Source organism: Myodes glareolus, chromosome 7, assembly GCF_982192425.1.
Source record: "Myodes glareolus chromosome 7, mMyoGla1.1, whole genome shotgun sequence".
Lineage (NCBI taxonomy): Eukaryota > Metazoa > Chordata > Mammalia > Rodentia > Cricetidae > Myodes > Myodes glareolus.
The window spans coordinates 72,483,350-72,499,873 of NC_142032.1; the positions used below are offsets into that span (position 1 = coordinate 72,483,350).

The 16,524-nt window shown below is 45.8% G+C and overlaps 1 long non-coding RNA gene across 1 annotated transcript; it reads left to right on the forward strand.

Annotated features, from left to right (window-relative positions):
- Nucleotides 1–4,078: 4,078 nt before the first annotated feature.
- LOC125413728 (uncharacterized) lies at nt 4,079–15,329 on the forward strand. The gene is made up of 4 exons (XR_007236009.3): nt 4,079–4,173; nt 13,831–13,987; nt 14,104–14,219; nt 14,873–15,329. It is a non-coding gene; the product is annotated as an uncharacterized LOC125413728 (long non-coding RNA).
- Nucleotides 15,330–16,524: the final 1,195 nt, after the last annotated feature.

Consider the following 16,524-nt stretch of genomic DNA (forward strand, 5'->3'; position numbering starts at 1 on the left):
AAGAGCATTCCATCAGGTTATATGCCTCATGTTCTTTATCCATATATAGTTGTGGAAGTTTGCCATGTTTCTACATCCGGCTACAGTCAGCACTGTGGTATTAACATCTCTTCAAGACCCTGCTTCCAGTTCTTTTGGGGAAGACACCCAGAAGTAGATTCCTGGATCGCATAACAATTCTATTTTTAAGTTTTTAAACAACTCCTGTCTCTTCCTGCTCCCTGCACCCTCCTCCATGGCTCCTGCTCTCTGCCTCCTTGTGTCTCTTCTCTGTCCTTTAGAATAACCCGGGGCGATTATTCTCTGTATATCTCAAATTCTAACGCCTATCCTAGTCAGAACTCAGCAGCTTGTCCTTCAGTGATTGCACAGAGACTGTTCTAGCCCTTGAAGGGCACAAGATGGGATCAGGTACTTATATGTCCTTTAAAAATGTAAAACACGATGCCTGGGCTCACAGCAGGCAAAACTGACCCATTACCTGTCGTGTAGAGACCTGCCCTTGAGTTCCCTGTTGCCCATAAATGTTTCCACTGTAAAAGGAAATTACAACAAAGACCACAGCTATTTAAAAGAATGCCCCAGACTGGGGAGCCTATAAAGAACGAAAGTTTGTTTCTTATTATTCTGGAGACTGAGAAGTATGGGGTTTGAAGGCTGGCATCATGCAATAGAGAAATGTAGGAGACAGAGGGGGCATGGCTCTTAAGAGAGAGCAAAAGAAAGTAAAACTAACTTACAACAAACCCACTCATGATATTCAAGACGTTCTCACAGGAATATCTCCATCCATTCTTGAGGGTGATATCCCACTTCTCTGCGCCACCAGAAATCAAGTTGTCAGTATGACTTTGGGAATATGGATTCAAGCTATAGCAGCTAGCTGACACCACAGAGCCCTGGTTTCTTCAGCTGTAAAACTGGGTCGAGTAGTCTGAACTAAAAGGTGCTGTGACAGGTCTCTCTCTTTTCCCGATCCTTCTTGTGGCTGAGTTTATCTGTGCGGAGCTCAGCGTCCTTTGGTTAATAACCCTCGATCTCTGACTTGTGAGAGGGTGTGTAGTCTTGATTCCCTGATATCGGAGAAAGCCAGTCACTTAGTAGCCTGGTCAGAATCCTAGACCAGAAACCTGGGATGCCCATTGTGCTCACTGTGTGACTCCTGCTGGGCCTTATGCTCCTTAGGGTGCCTTTTGTGTCTATGGAAAGCCATTAAAATTATTTGAGATTAAATGGCGCTTCCGTCTTATCCACCTCCATGATTTACCTAGTTTTCTTGACTATCACTTGTAAACCATCAAATTTATGAACCGTTTAAGGTCTTGTCTGACCAACAGCCCAGATGGGGTGTGTAATACTGGATGCTTGATAAAAACCCATTTTCTCTAACCTCCTGACAACCCATCAGATAGAAAGACAGGCTTGCCATACTGATTGGAAATGACAGATCCCTTAGCCCAGCTACACAGAAAAGAATCTGATGGTCAATAGTGTCGGGAGGGCTCAGAAAAATTACCCCTCCTCCTTCAAGGGACAGTGAGGGGCTGTGCATTGGGGAGAGGGAGAGGCTGGAGAAGGTGGAGAGGCTGGAGAAGGTGGAGAGGCTGGCAAGGATGGAAAGGGTGTAGAAGGTAAAGATAATAGAGATCCTAGAGTAGAGAGGGTGGAGAAGAGGGAGAAGGTGGGAAGGAGGAAGAGGATGGGGAGGAGGGAGAGTAGGGAGGAAGGAGAGGGTGGGGAGGAGGGAAGAGCAAGTTCCTATTATCAGCACTATCTTTGGCCAGGTCCAGGGCATGGTTCTCATCCCACGAGGAAGAGGAAACAGTAGGAAAACTGTTGAGGAACTGCCCCTATCATACACAGACAGAGGCCATGTCAGGAGATTATTCAGCCATTTACCGATTCACCCTTAAGAATACTTATCTCACCTGGTCACCAAAACCAAAACAAACAAAAATAGTTAGAACAGATTAGGGATGTAGCTCAGTTGGTAGAGTGCTTGCCTTCCATGTGTGAAGCCATGGGTTCAATCCTGAGTAACACACACATACACACACACACACACACACACACTGGAGACCGGAGGATCAAGACTTTAAGGTCATCTTTGTCTATATAGGGAGTTCAAGTCCAGCCTTGGTCAGAGACCCCATAGAAAGGAAGGAAGAAAGGGAGGGAGGGAGGGAGGGAGGGAGGGAGGGAGGGAGGGAGGAAGGAAGGAAGGAAGGAAGGAAGGAAGGAAGGAAAGAAGGAAGGAAGGAAGAATGAGCACAGTCTCCCCACTTCTCCAGTAAGAATTCCCCCCAGTGTTGGTACCTAAGACTATAACACCCAAGACAAGGCAGAAAAATGAGTCTGCCGACCTCGGGACCTGATGTCAGGCTTCCTTATGTAGTATGTGAACCTTTTCACTGTGTTTCTCTTCCCAGAAGTGCGCATCGGATCCTAATGGGAGCTGAGAGCCCTGTGAATACTGTCGACTCGGTGCTGAGCTAGAAATGAGCAAAAAAGAGGGCTTGGGTGTGGAGGGAAAATTACAGATTAGGCTCTGGTCCTTATTGATCTCCCCCCCGCCATGACAGCGTAGGCTTGTCCCAGTCTCCAGCCACACCCCTTAAGAAGGTCTTTCCAGAGGAGTGTTGATGACCCTGTGATCCAGAGAACATCCAGCCTCAGAGTCCTCTAGGCCAATGAGACATCAGATATGCTGAAAAGACTACTCCAAACTTCCTGGTACTGAAGATTCCTGTAACTATAATCCTTCGGCTACATCCCAGCATGATGTAAACATTGCTCAGGTACTCAGTAACCTCTGACCATACATCTACCTTGTGCCTAGCAGCCTGCAGAGGCCTCCGACACACGAAGAGAAAAACAAAACTTCCACCCCATGAAGCCCAAACCCCAGCTAGAGATATATATAGAAGCAGACACTCTACTAGGTCAGGCTGCATCCAGCTGTAGATAGAAAACACTAATTCTAGGCTGTCTTTTAAAGAAACAGAACTGGGCTGGGGCTGGAACTCAGCTGTAAGGTGCTTGCCTAGCATACAGGAAGCTCTGTGCGCATTCCCCAGTCCAGCGTAAAGCAGGTGTAGCAGTGCGCATCAGTAATCCTAGCCCTCGGGAGATGAAGGTAGGAGGACCAGAAGTTCAAAATCACCATCGGTTTCATAGTAAGTTTGAGGCCAGCCTGGATCACTGGAGATCTTGTCAAAAGCACTGAGGATCAAACACGGGACCATACACATTCTAGACAAACCCTCTACCCCTGAGCTTCATCCTCAGCTCTGACATAGTTTTAGTGCTTGACTCAGTTTTTTTCCTCCTTCCTTCCTTTCTTCCTTCCTTCCTTCCTTCCTTCCTTCCTTCCTTCCTTCCTTCCTTCCTTCCTTTCTTCCTTTATTGAGACAGGGTCTCACTGTGCAGCCATAGTGAGAGTGAAATTCACATATAAATCAGGTTGCTCTTGAACTTGCAGCAATCCTCCAGCCTCTACCTCTCAAGTGTTGAGATCACAGGTAGGAACAGTATGGTTTTAACTTTTTTTCTATATATAGTCTCAAAGCTCACGCAGACACTAAATTTTTTTTCTTTTTTTTCTCAAAGTTTATTAAAATACAAAAGTCTCCATTTCCGCCCCTCCTCCCAACACCCTTCCACTTCCCCCACTCCCTCCCCTCCTCCCTCTCCATCCCCAATAGCGGTCAGGGTCTCCTGCCCTGTGGGTAGTTCAAGCTCCTCCCCCCTCCCTCCAGGTCCAGGAAGGTGAGCATCCAGACTGGATCCCCAAAATCCAGTATATGCAGAGGAAACAAGTCCCAGCAGACACTAAATTTTAAAATCAGTCAGTACCCAAGCCACTTGTATCCTGTGCAATTTGGAATCCATACCATCTTCCCCAAAATCTGTTTTTCAAATGCAAGAGAAGCAAGCCTCAGATCAAAAACCTCCAACGCGTCATTAGGAAGCTGAGGAAAGGGCGGCATGGAAGTACCTACTTTTAGAAAGGCAACAAAAGATAATGGAACCACAGAAGCCAGGCACTGTCCTGTTGCCATGGTGAGCACAAGGCTGCCATGATTCTAGGTGATATTATGGCAGGGACAGTGGTGGCTAGCGACACATCAGTCAACTCTGACTTGTTCTGACCTACTTGTCTTCAAAAGTCAGGTACTCTTCTTAGTAAAGATAGGAATCTTTACAAATCCACATTTGCAGGAATGTGGATGCTGGATCAGTAACCATGAGTTACCAGAAGAGGAAGGTGGGGACAGAATGCTTCTCTGAGTCACAGGCAAGTTTGCCAATCCTGGGGAGGACCCACATCAGCACCTCCGCATCATTAGTCATTATTGAGATGGGCTCAGTTTAGGCACATGGCTGGACGCCTAAGCGGAATCGTGTTCATTGACATTTAGACTCCTAATTCAGAGGCAACGGAGGAAGCAGAGAGATGGGACCAGAGGGTAGGAAAGAATGGTCACGATGACATCAGCCAATATTGGTGGAGTCTTATTCTCCTCACACATTTGCCTCTGAATGTATCTGTTTACTAGCTACCTGAATGTATTCGGTTCTATTCATATGACGATGTGCCTATTACATAGTAAGATCTCCGCTGGTTATTGGAAACATGAGACAAGCATTGATCCTGCCTATAGAGAACTCAGTCTGTTTACACTGCTGCATGCCTAGCCTCATGCTCTAAAGCAGAATGGATTTAAATAACAACTACAGTTCTTTTGATTCTCAAAAGACATAATCCATGAGGACCACTAGGAAGCCCCTAAGGAGGTTGAAATCAGGTCTTGGGAATTTATGTGGGTGGTCTCCACTCCTGGCGAGAGGCCAAGACAATGAGAAGCCCTATCATATCTGAACACCACCTTCCACCATCTTTCCAGGGGCTCCAGGTCCTCTAATCTGAACACACTAGCTGTCTCCATCTTAAAGCCATCTCCTCCTTAGAAAGTCCCTCTCCATCTCAGAGGTCACCTCCATTTTAGAGTTTGTCTCCATCTTAGAGTTTGCCCCTGACATTTTATCTTTAAGCCCAATTTGAACTTGCTGCCTTTTGAAAAATGCTGTATTTTTAGGACCTTTTGCCTGCATTCCAAGCTAAGAAAGTTTGATTTTTTCCCCCACTCAAACCACTTCTGATCTCACTGAGAGGACAAAGGTGGCAGCGGAGTCCTATTCGCCCCTCATCTAACTGCCTTTTGGTTTTGTTGCTCAAGTCCTCCTGAAGGAAATGCTCCATAAGCACATGGCTGAATTTATATTAAGAGCCTCAGAAAAAAAACTCAGACCTTTTGATCCAGGAACTTCTCTTGTGAGCTTATTCCAAAGAAATGATCCTAAACTCGGTTACAAATGCTCTGGCAAGGGGACGCTGAAGGCAGTACCTCTTAATAGGGAACGGTTTGAACCAACCTATGCAGCTGTAAGACTTACGTTAAATAAATTAGAGGTGGCCCATCCATTGAGATACTGGTCATCCGTTATTGTCATGTTTGCAAAGAACATGTTTTAATAACTGGCGAAATGCTCATACAATAATTGGCTGAGGAAACAAAAAAATCAGGATCCCCAGTGATAGCTGGGAGTCGAGCTCAATCATGAATTGTTGGCATATAAAGGAGGTTGTAAACTAAAATGTTAATAGTTATATCTAAAAGTAGGACCACGGTTAGAGATACGTCCTTCCTGCTATTCCTTTCTGTATTTGATGACGTGTCTCCAATGGGGGTGAGTTAGCTTTAAAACAAGAAGAATGACGTTTGAAAATGAAGTGATAAACCCAGAAAGACTGGCCTGGTCCTTAGCCTGTGGGTGGGGTCTGGTGAGTCAGCCGCAGAGAGAGGTTCGGATGTGGACAGGAGTCTAAGCGTTTACAAAGCATCCTTTAGACCATTAACTACATTTTATAAGCACAGTTGTTTGCTCTAAATTGGCTATTTATTCTGTTAATGACTTTTTTTGTGTGTGAGAGCCACTGTTTACAAATAAGGCAGATCCTGGAATCCACTAGCAATTAGGGAATTGTTCCGGCTTCCTAATGAAAAATAAACACCATTAATAACGCCTGTCCCAGCTTATGTTCATGTTGGGTTTGTGCCATTTACTTTGAGAACAGATAATAATAATAATCTTTAAGGATGCACCTAGCCTATAGAGCAACCCTCTGCATCCCTTGCTGATCTGATGGCAGCCAGAGAAGGCGAGATGGACAAAGGGAGGTCTTCCTCCCTTGTTACACAGGCTTCCATAAGTGGCCTCCTGGAAATCCCCATCTCTTCTTTTGTCCTCCATTTTTCTGGGTAACTAGAGTTACTATGGAGCCTGTTGGGTCTTCCCTATTGAATTGTATCTCATCCATTACAGCTTATAGTACTTAGGAGCCTCACAAATTCAGGAGTGCTCAGGAATTGGTCAACAGCACACTCAAGAAAATATTGTGCTTAGATGAAATGTCCATCTTCAAACTTGGTTCTGTCTGCGTTCAGATGTAGTGGTTGTCCTAATAGGTCAATGTGTCTTCCATCCATTTGGTGCCCCCCCCCCTTGTTTGGTGTTGCTGAACCTGAAGTCAAGTTCAGATCCCATGTGACTGAGATGGGTGAAGTCCTCACAGGCCCCATGATAACTCTGGATACCTAGAAAATCAGAGGAAAAAAAGAGAGGTAAGGAGACATGCAGGAAAAGTATGTTTGTTCTCCTGGTAACATCAGAGAGGAAGTTGGTGGTCATGCATGGGCCTGCCTCTCTTGATCCCTTGCAGAAAGCAGCTATGACACAAAGTCTGCTCGGCCTCCCGAGGAAGGGCTATTTGAATGAGACAAAGCTGACCAGACACTGATGACGGCCTCTGAACCCCATATGTGGACCCTATGAGGGATGAAAGAGGGGAGCATATGCCTATTGAGTAGGGGGAAGGGGGAATGCAGTGGCCAGACAAAATAATCTATTTTTTAGAAAAGTTACCCTGCTGCCAGGCAGTGGTGGTACATGCCTTTAATCCCAGCACTCAGGAGGCAGAGGTGGGTGGATCTCTGTGAGTTAGAGGCCAGCCAAGTCTACAAGAGCTAGTTCCAGGACAGGCTTCAAAGCTACAGAGAAAACCTGTCTTGAAAAACCAAAAAGAAGAGGAATCGGAAGAGGAAGAGGATGAAGAAGAGGAGGAGGAGGAGGAGAAGGAGGAGGAGGGAAGGAAAGAAGAAAGGGGTTACCCTGAAATTTTTGATTTGGAGAAATCTACCTGAGGTCTGGTACATATGTTTAAATATATTTATTATTCATTAACTATCTTCATGCAACTTTTGGATAAAAGCATTTTCAGTGATTCTGGTATTCTCAGCAATATTGGATAAGGGACACAATTCCTCCTGGATTATGCAGCAAACATTGGTTGGGGAAGTCTACCCAACCATGTTGGCATGGTCATGTGTGTGCCATAGAAAGTGGAAGGGATAGGAAGGTCAGGAGGGGCTGGGAAATGAGGACTTTGACCAGGAACCAGGAACCCTCTGAGTAGAACCAGAACACCTCACATGCTGGTTAGAGCAGGGGCTGGGGTGACTGCTTCAGGAGGAGAGCGGTTATCCACTTTGAAAAAACTAAAACAACAAAAGAAAACTATGGTGGGATTCCCATAGGTGAGTATAAAAGCTAGGACCCTGTTGTCACCTCATTTTCTACCACATGACTGGTTCCCTCTGTCCCCATCATCTGTCAATCTCCCTGGAAGTCAGTGAGACAAAAACCATGAGTTCACATTCATCTAGTTGAAAACAAGAACCTAGTTACCTATATTCCTGGGCTAGATCTTTGCACTTCATCTTGCTTCCAGGAGCAAGATTTAGTTGACATATCCAAGGCTCTATATGATAGAGAAAGCTTCTTGTTCTTTCCTCTTCTCCCCCTCTCCCCACTGCAGTCCTTTAAAAAATATTTACTTTGTATTTATTTATTATTATTTTATGTATTTGTTTGTTTGTTTGTTTGTTTGAGACAGGGTTTCTCTGTAGCTTTGGACCCTGCCTAGAACTAGCTCTACAGACCAGTCTGGCCCTAAACTCACAGAGATCCACCTGCCTCTGCCTCCTGAGTGCTGGGATTAAAGGTGTGCGGCACCACCACCTGGCTCATTTATTATTCTTAATTACGTGCATGTGTGTGCATCTTTATGTGTTTATGTACATGGGAGTGCAGGTTCTCACAGAGGCCAGAAGAGGGCACCAGATCTCCCAGAGCTGAAGTTATGGCTGTTATGAGCCAACCAATGTGGGTGCTAAGAACCAATCTTAGGTGTTCTGGAAGAGCAAGAAGTGCTCTTAACTGCTAAGTCATCTCTCCAGCCTGTGCCCACCCCACTCCTTTTTATAAGACTAGGAATGGAAGGAACCCAGAGCTAAGGGTGTTGGGTGTTTTCTATACCACTGAGATACACCTCCTGCTATCTATGGGATTTCTTTCTTTTCTTTCTTTTTTTATGGCTTTTGTTCATTTGATTTCGAGACAGGGTTTCTCTGTAGCTTTGGAGCCTGTCCTGGAACTAGCTCTTGTAACCCAGGCTGGCCTCGAACTCCCAGAGATCCGCCTGCCTCTGCCTCCCAAGTGCTGGGATTAAAGGCGTGAGCCACCATCGCCAGGAGGATTTCTAAAAACCAAAAACAAACAAAGAAAAACCCTAATGTTTGTATAGCACGATTTTTCACCTTAAAAAAAATCAATTTTCTTGTTATGAACACAACCAAGACAAAAAGCAAAAAGTGCTTTCAGAGAACAAAGACCACTTACCTCCATCTTTACCTTCTGCAATCCTTCTAATTGCAAAGCACAGTTTCTCAACCCCTTACCTCCCTCTCCCAGGGACTTCCAGTCTAGTTGTTGACTAAAACCACCTGGAAGACTTAATGAGAAGCATAGATTCCTAGATCCCCAAGCAGGGCCTGCTGGACTCAGAACCTGCAAGAACGGAGTCCTAAGTCCAGAGTCCTGAAATAATTCTCAGAACTGTACCTGACTGACCCAGACACAGCAACATGATGCTGGTTCAATGACCGCTAGTTGGGAAGCACTGTCTACACCATGGAAAAATCCACAAGAATCAAGACCTGCTGGAGGGCAGCTGCCCCAGAAGACAGCTACTGCTCCACTGGTCCAGCCAAGCTGGCAAGAACAACGCATCCAGATGCCCAAGAGAGAGGAAATGCCATCTACTGCCCAGACGGCCAGTTCCGTTTTCCCTCCGATTTGGAAAAAGGTAAACATCATTTATACATCCCATTTCCCTTAGAAACTACCCAAGGAACTCAGTGTAGAGACAGCCTCTGCTCCTAAATCACCTGCCCCCAATAATTGCAAAAGGACACTGTCCCCTCTCCCGCTTTGCCTGGCTCTCCCCAAGCACACAGAGATGGCCCTCTCCAAGCCGCCAAGGCTTGTTGAGGTTAGGTGGGGAGCACTGAGCTTTATTTGAGATCTCTTCTATTCTCCCTCTTGCCTCAAAATAAAAATTGATCTCTAAGGAGCTTAACTCGTTCTGAATTACTCTAATCTCCAGGGACTTTTTGTCAGTCATCATTTCCCAGGAAGCAAGTAACACACCTATTATCCTGTTATCTCCTCCTGGAAAAGAACATTCTGATGGGAACACGCTGTTCTGATTCGCTAGCACCCACAGCACCTAGCCTCAGCGCCTCCCCTGCACGAGGAAGTTCGTAGGGACTGGAACTTTCCCCCTCCCTTGTTCTCACAAAAGTAAGTGGGGCGGGGGTGGGGGAGAGCTAGGTTTCTCATCCTGGAAGTAGCTGAGTAAATCTTGTTGAACACAGGGAGCCGTGGTTTTAGAGTCAGGGAGACCTAGGTTCAAATCCCAGTCTTGCTGCTAAGTCACATGGGCAGGTCATTCATTTCGCCTGCCCAAGGATGCTCACGGAGAGATGATAGTTTTAGAAACAACCTAGTTACGAATTCAAAAGTCGTATGTGTTGAATTTTCATTAGGGCAACTAAACAAAGTCAAGGTGCCCAGCTACATTTAAATTTTTAGGTAAGTGTCACAAGATGGCTCAGCAGGGCAGGGCACTTGCTGTGAAGCCTCCCTTATAGTAAAAGGAATGGCGGGCTGCTTTCCACCACCTGGCTAGCTCAGTTGGTAGAGCGTGAGACTCTTAAACTCAGGGTCGTAATGATGGAGGAAGGTCATCTGTCTATTGTGTTACTTTCATTGGTTAATAAAGAAACTGCCTTGGCTTGATAGGTCAGAATTTAGATAGGCGGAGTAAACAGAACAGAATACTGGGAAGAAGGGAAGTGAGTCGGTGGCCATGCTTCTCCTGCCCAAGATAGACGCAGGTTAGAATCCTCCCAGTAAGCCACCACCTCGTGGTGCTACACAGATTACTAAATATGGGTTAAAGCAATATGTAAGAGTTAGCCAATAAGAGGTTACAGATAATGGGCCAGGCAATGTTTAAAAGAATACAGTTTCCATATAATTATTTCGGGTGTAAACTAGCCAGGAAGCTGGGTGGCGGGAATGTGGTCCACTGCTCCTTTTACACTCCCTGAGTTAGAGAGCCCGGCGACCACAAGTGTTCCTCCCTCCTCCATATACACACTGTTGGCTAAGCCTACTGCACAGTGATGGCTGATCTTGTCAAGTCAGTGGCCTGAAGATCACCTGGGAACACAGCTCTGAGCCTGTCATGAAAATGTTTCCAGAGAGGTTAAAATGAGGAATGAATGCCTACCATAAAAGTCAGCAGAACAGGCTGAAGTCTGAGACTGAAAAAGTATTAAAGAGGAAGAAGCCGATTGAGTATCTGTACTCCCCCACCTCTGCTTCCGGGTAAAATGGAATTTTGTTTTTCACTTTAAGTTTGACGCATGCGATATTTGGCACAAGCTTATAACTGGCAAGCTGTCCCTTGCTTATTAGAAATTAATATTTCACTGGGCTCTTTGGGCTGTGACTCATCAGACACATGAGACAGGGTCAGTCAGCCATCTTGGATAAGAAGAGTCGACAGATTTCCGCTTGTGTGGGGGTTTGGTTGCCACTGCTTCGGAAGCCAAAATTCTTTCAGATAAGTGATTTTATATGCTTAGCAGCCTCATGAAGGAGCCACTGTGGTCTTAACCATTTTATAGCTGTGGAGACTTTACTCCTAAAAAGCATATGAGGGCTAGATTGGCGCAGTTGTTTTCTTGTTCCATTGCTTATCTATAGAAGACCAGGAACACTGCTTCCATTCCTCTACTGCCAGAGAAGACAAACCTGGGCTGAACTCGGTCCTCAGCGACAAACAGGAAGGAGTTGTGGCACAGAGTCCTTGACCCAGTGTGGGACCCGTAACACAGGAAAGTGGAGGAGCTAAGCTGTTCTTGTCAAGTTGATACCTGGACTCACGCAGGAGATATACCTAGGGGTGTATCTACAAGGATGTTTCCAGGGAGACTTAACTGAGAAAGAAATGTGTGATGCAAAGATACGTAGAGCATCATGGGTTAAGGTCCCAGACTGAATAAAAAAGGAAAAACCGAAGTCAGTCATGTGCCAGGATCCTCACTTCTCTGCTTTCTGGTTGGTACCACAGACTGAGTCACTCTCACTACCATGCCTTCCCTGCCACGTTGGACTTTTTTCCCTCCGAAAAAAATATACCTCCCCTCCATTTAAAAAGAAATTATTACATTTTATTTATTGTGTGCATGTGTGTATATGAACATGCATGCCGCAGTGCCCTTGTGAAGGTCAGAGAGCAACCTGAAGGTGTCAGTTCTCTCCTTCCACTCTGTGGGACTTCAGGCTTGGTGGCAATCCCCTTTACCCCCTTAGCCATCTTGACAGCCCACTTCCTCCTTTAAGTTACTTTCTTGTCAGGTATATGGTCACAGAAACAAGAAAAGAAAGTAAGACAGCCTTGTTATGGATGGAACGTCAGCAGAGTCCAAAAGTGCCCGGATCCTCCACTAAGAGCTGTCAAATGCCTACCAGTGAAGCAGGGTGTAGTTCTATGGTAAAAGGCCAACAAGACACAAAGAAACAAGTAACTGTAGTGGGTTTTGTTTTGTTTTTTAACTCTTTGGGAGGCCTGTCACCCAACTCCCAAATAATCACACAGAGATTTATTCTTACTTAGAATGCCTGGACTTAGCTTGGCTTGTTTCTAGCCAACTTTTCTTAATTAAAATTATCCCATCTACTTTTTGCCTCTGGACTTTTTTCTTTCTCTATTCTATGTACTTTTCTTTACTTCTTACTCTATGTCTGGCTGTGTAGCTTGGTGGCTGGTCCCTAATATTCTCCTCTCCTCTTCTCTCTCCGCAGTCTTCTCTTTTTCTACTTCTATTTATTCTTTCTGCAGTCCAGCCCCCCCTATCCTTTTTCCTGCCCATCTATTGGCCGTTCATCTCTTTATTAGACCAATCAGGTATTTTAGACAGGCAAAGTAACACAGCTTCACAAAGGTAAGCAAATGCAACATAAAAGAATGCAACACATCTTTGCATCATTAAACGAATGTTCCACAGCATAAACAAATGTAACACATACAAAATATTCCACAACAAGCAACCATGATGTAAAGTCAGCAGCCATACCAGACAATAAAGCTAGGTTTCCAATAACTCAGAAATTAGAATTATCATATAGATAATATAAAATATAAACCACCTGTGATGTGTGCCTATAAATCCAGCACTCAGGAGCTAGAGTCAGGATAATCATAAACTCAAGGTCATCCTTGGTGGCATAGTTCAAGGCCAGTCTCAGATGAGATCCGCTCAAAACAAAGTTAATACCAAGCATTTTGATTAACTATATTAACTGTATGAGGACATTGTGATTGTAATGTAAACATCAATAGACACACAAAAAAGAAAACATCAAAATAACCAAGGATATCAGAAAACCCAGGAGAACCTTTAGGGATGAAATTGTTATTCCAAGCAGAAATAGAATGGGTAGATTCGACAGCAGGTGTGACACAATTAAAGAGCCATTAATGGATTGAAAGGTGGGGGTGGAAATACCCACCAATTAGCACTACAGCCAAGATGAACCAGTAAAAACGCATAAACCAAAAATTCTAAATCATATCTAACCAAAATCCCAGAGAAAATAGCAGAGAAATTTCTCAAACTGATAAAAAGACATGAAATAATAAATGATGAATGCATATACAAAAATAACAGAAACACTATATCTAGGTATTTTATATTTAAAAACATCCAGAAAGGTGCTGGAGAGAGTGCTTAGGTAGAGCACTGGTTGCTCTTCCAGAGGACATGGGTTCTGTTCACACCACCCACAGGGCAACTAACAATGGTCTGTAACTCCAGTTCCAGAAGATCTGACTACCTCTTCTGGCCTCTGCAGTCACTATGTACACATGGTGCATGTACAAGCATGCCGGCAAAACTCTCAAACAGGATGGAAGTGAGGGGAGGCCAAGGGACACTTCTGATTTGTCAGTAGGGGGATGTCTTGTTCCTGGCACATGCCTGGTGTATGGTGCCCACAGGGACTGATGGAGACAAGCCCAGCCTGGGAACCCCATCCATCATGGTGTGTACAGGAATGGAGCAAATGGGAGAATGGAGAAAGGTTGGAAGCAAATTCACACAGGCAGCATGCAGGGTAAATGGGGCACCTCTGTCACTTTTTCATCTATTCTGCTTGAAACCAAAGCCAGGTAGGCCACAAATTTGTTTGTGGCCCTTAACAAAGAAGGCCTTTTGAACACCAGAAAGCTAGGTGTTGTGATGTTCGAGGTCAGTCCCTCACTGTAGTACAATTGCTGTCCCCCTGTCACAACAGGATCGTCTCCTCTCAATGCTCCAGAAGCTTCACAACCACCGACACTCTCTAGTTCTTCCCCCTGGCTTGCTTTCCTGGCTCCTGGATGCCCCGGGGATATGTGGCCACGTACCGAACATCTCTCAGGCTGGAACTGTCTAAGCAGGACGAACAGCAAGTAAAAATGTGCTGAGGCAGGGGATTGCTCCATGTGGCTGGGAAGTGGGGACCAGTACAGCTGGTGATAGAGGGGTGGGAGAGTTCATGATCTACCAGATTTAATTGACCACACAGAGCCTATTGCCGCTGGTAGGAGTGCTTAAGGCCGAGGAGGTGCAGGCCACTCCAGTGACCTCCAGGGGACTCAGAAAATCACAAGGACATTCACAGTGGAGTCCAAAAATAGCAAGGTAGGTGGGTGAGTGCTTTAAAACTGTATTTTTTTTTATAATGTGGGGGGTCCTGGTCTTTTGGAATAGTATCCAGGTATTTGGTCCTGGCTCTGGTGTAGCTTGTTATGGGAGGGAATGGGGGTCATGGGCTTAGGGTTGGCTAACGGTGTCCATGATGCCACCCTGTCACCCTTGGCAGTCTCAGGAGTTCCTCAAATATGTTAGTGACCTAGAAGCAGACCAAACACAGGATTCAAGGTCTTGGTGCAGAGCAGAATATAGAGACTAGCTACTAGGAGGCACAATTGGGGGTGTTTTAAGAACAATTTTAAGTAGAGGAATAGGCAGCAAGGATCAGTGGCCACCCAGACAGCAGCAGGCCCTGACCTACCACTGTGTGAATGCACAACAGCCAGCGGCGCAGGCAGGAGCCTACCCCAGAGAGCTCAGCCTGGGGGGCTGGGTTTGGGTTAGGAATGCACAGGTTGTCTGAGGGTCTCAGGCTAGAGCGGCTGGTGCCTTCTAAGGAGGTCTAAGATCCCAGAACCAGAGACTGCTGTTGACTCTACTGTGGACCTCCCCTGAATCAGGCTGGCTACTGTGTGTGCCTTTCATGCCACGCCCTCCTCTAAAGCCAGTCCTCTGGCGCCTGTGCCCTTACCTTCGCACAGGGAAATTAAAGCCAGGGAACTAAATGCTATGCCTGAGACCTCCTCGCCAGCGCAGGGTGCATCGAGACTCCGCAGCTCCCAGGGTAGCTGAGACACCCATCTGTTCTCGGGTGCGATTCCTCCCAGTGTGGCCGATTTGAAGCTTCTAACCCAGGGTCACAGACAGTGACTTAGGGAAGAAGTGAGCAGGAGAAGCGTCTTGCATCGTCGTTGTACTTCATCAGGCTGATCCAGGCAGAAGGAACCTTGGGGACATAGGAACAGGCAGACATCCCGCTGTCTGATTTGTAAATAGAGTTTTAGTGCAACCCCACTGCACCCAGCTGTTGACACACTGGCTACTGTCACCTTTGATAAGCAGGAAGTAAATAATACAAGAAACGCAGTGACCCACGGAGCGTCAAATCCCACCTGTGCCTTCACAAGGAGGTTCTGTGACCTCTGACACCGCTGAAAATAAAATGATCTCTCTTTTTTTTTTTTAAGGAAAAAAAGGAGCAAATGATGACCTTTGAGTATTTTTCTTTTTTGGCTTTGATACAATTTATTTAATTGCCTAGTCTCTATGATTTAATTTTTAATAATGACTTTGTTTTTAAAAAGCAGCTGGCAAAATGCCTGACGATTTAACAGTTAGCTTCTGCAAAGCCGCTAAGTACCCACTCTGGGCACCACTGAACTCCATCTGCTTCCACATCGTGTTCCTTCTCTCTCCTTGATGGGGCTGCCTCCGCAGGGGGAGAGAAGGGAGAGGGAGAGGGGAGGAAGGGAGGGAAGGGCCTTCCGCCTGGATATTGGGAAAATGTCTCCCGCTTGTGCAAGGCTCCAGGTTCAGTAAGAGCATCTCAGGCTTCGCCTTTAAAGAAGGCCTGGGGAGGGAAGAAAGAAAGGAAGCTAACCTATTTGAAGTGGTCGGAGGAAGAATAGAGAGCGATCGGCCCAGAGAACCGCAAGAAGGGCCCTTCACACTGCAATCAGACCTAATTCACACAGCAAGCCCTGAGACGGACACGCCACAAAAGGTCTGTGTCCACTTCAGAGAAAGGGCCTGTGGGTCCCATTATCAATAGAAATGAAATTTTAATTAATAGACACTGTTTTGCTCCAAGCTGAACGCAGAAAACTTGAATTCGGTTCCTTGGAAGCGGAGGGTGTGGAGGTGGCTGGAGGTTTGTGGGAGGCACTTGGCAAGTTTCCTTCAGTGGGATTCTTCGAGCCTAATGGAAATCATTTGGAGTGAAAGACCACATGGGTAGAAAATGGGAGGTGATCAGAACCTGGATGCCCACACTTGTGCAGCAGACACACACACGCTCTCGCACACATACACTGCATGTTTATGTTATAGCTGAGCCAATGTTAGCCCACTCCCACAGTCACAGTGACCCCTGATATTTCTCACAGTCCTATTCTCCCCTGCATCGAACCCATCACAGTGCAAGACACAGAAGCCAGAAGCTCAGGGATGCAGTCAAACCATGAACAGAACCAGGATCTTAGAGGACAGGGCTGGAAGCCTTGACAGAGTGCTGAATGTACCCAGGTGATGGTGCTTGTCCTTCTCTATGAAAGCACAATGTGGCTTCCCTGGCCTGGCTCAGACAAACAAGTCCAATTGACAGTAGAAAAAATTTATGAACATTTCCCCACAC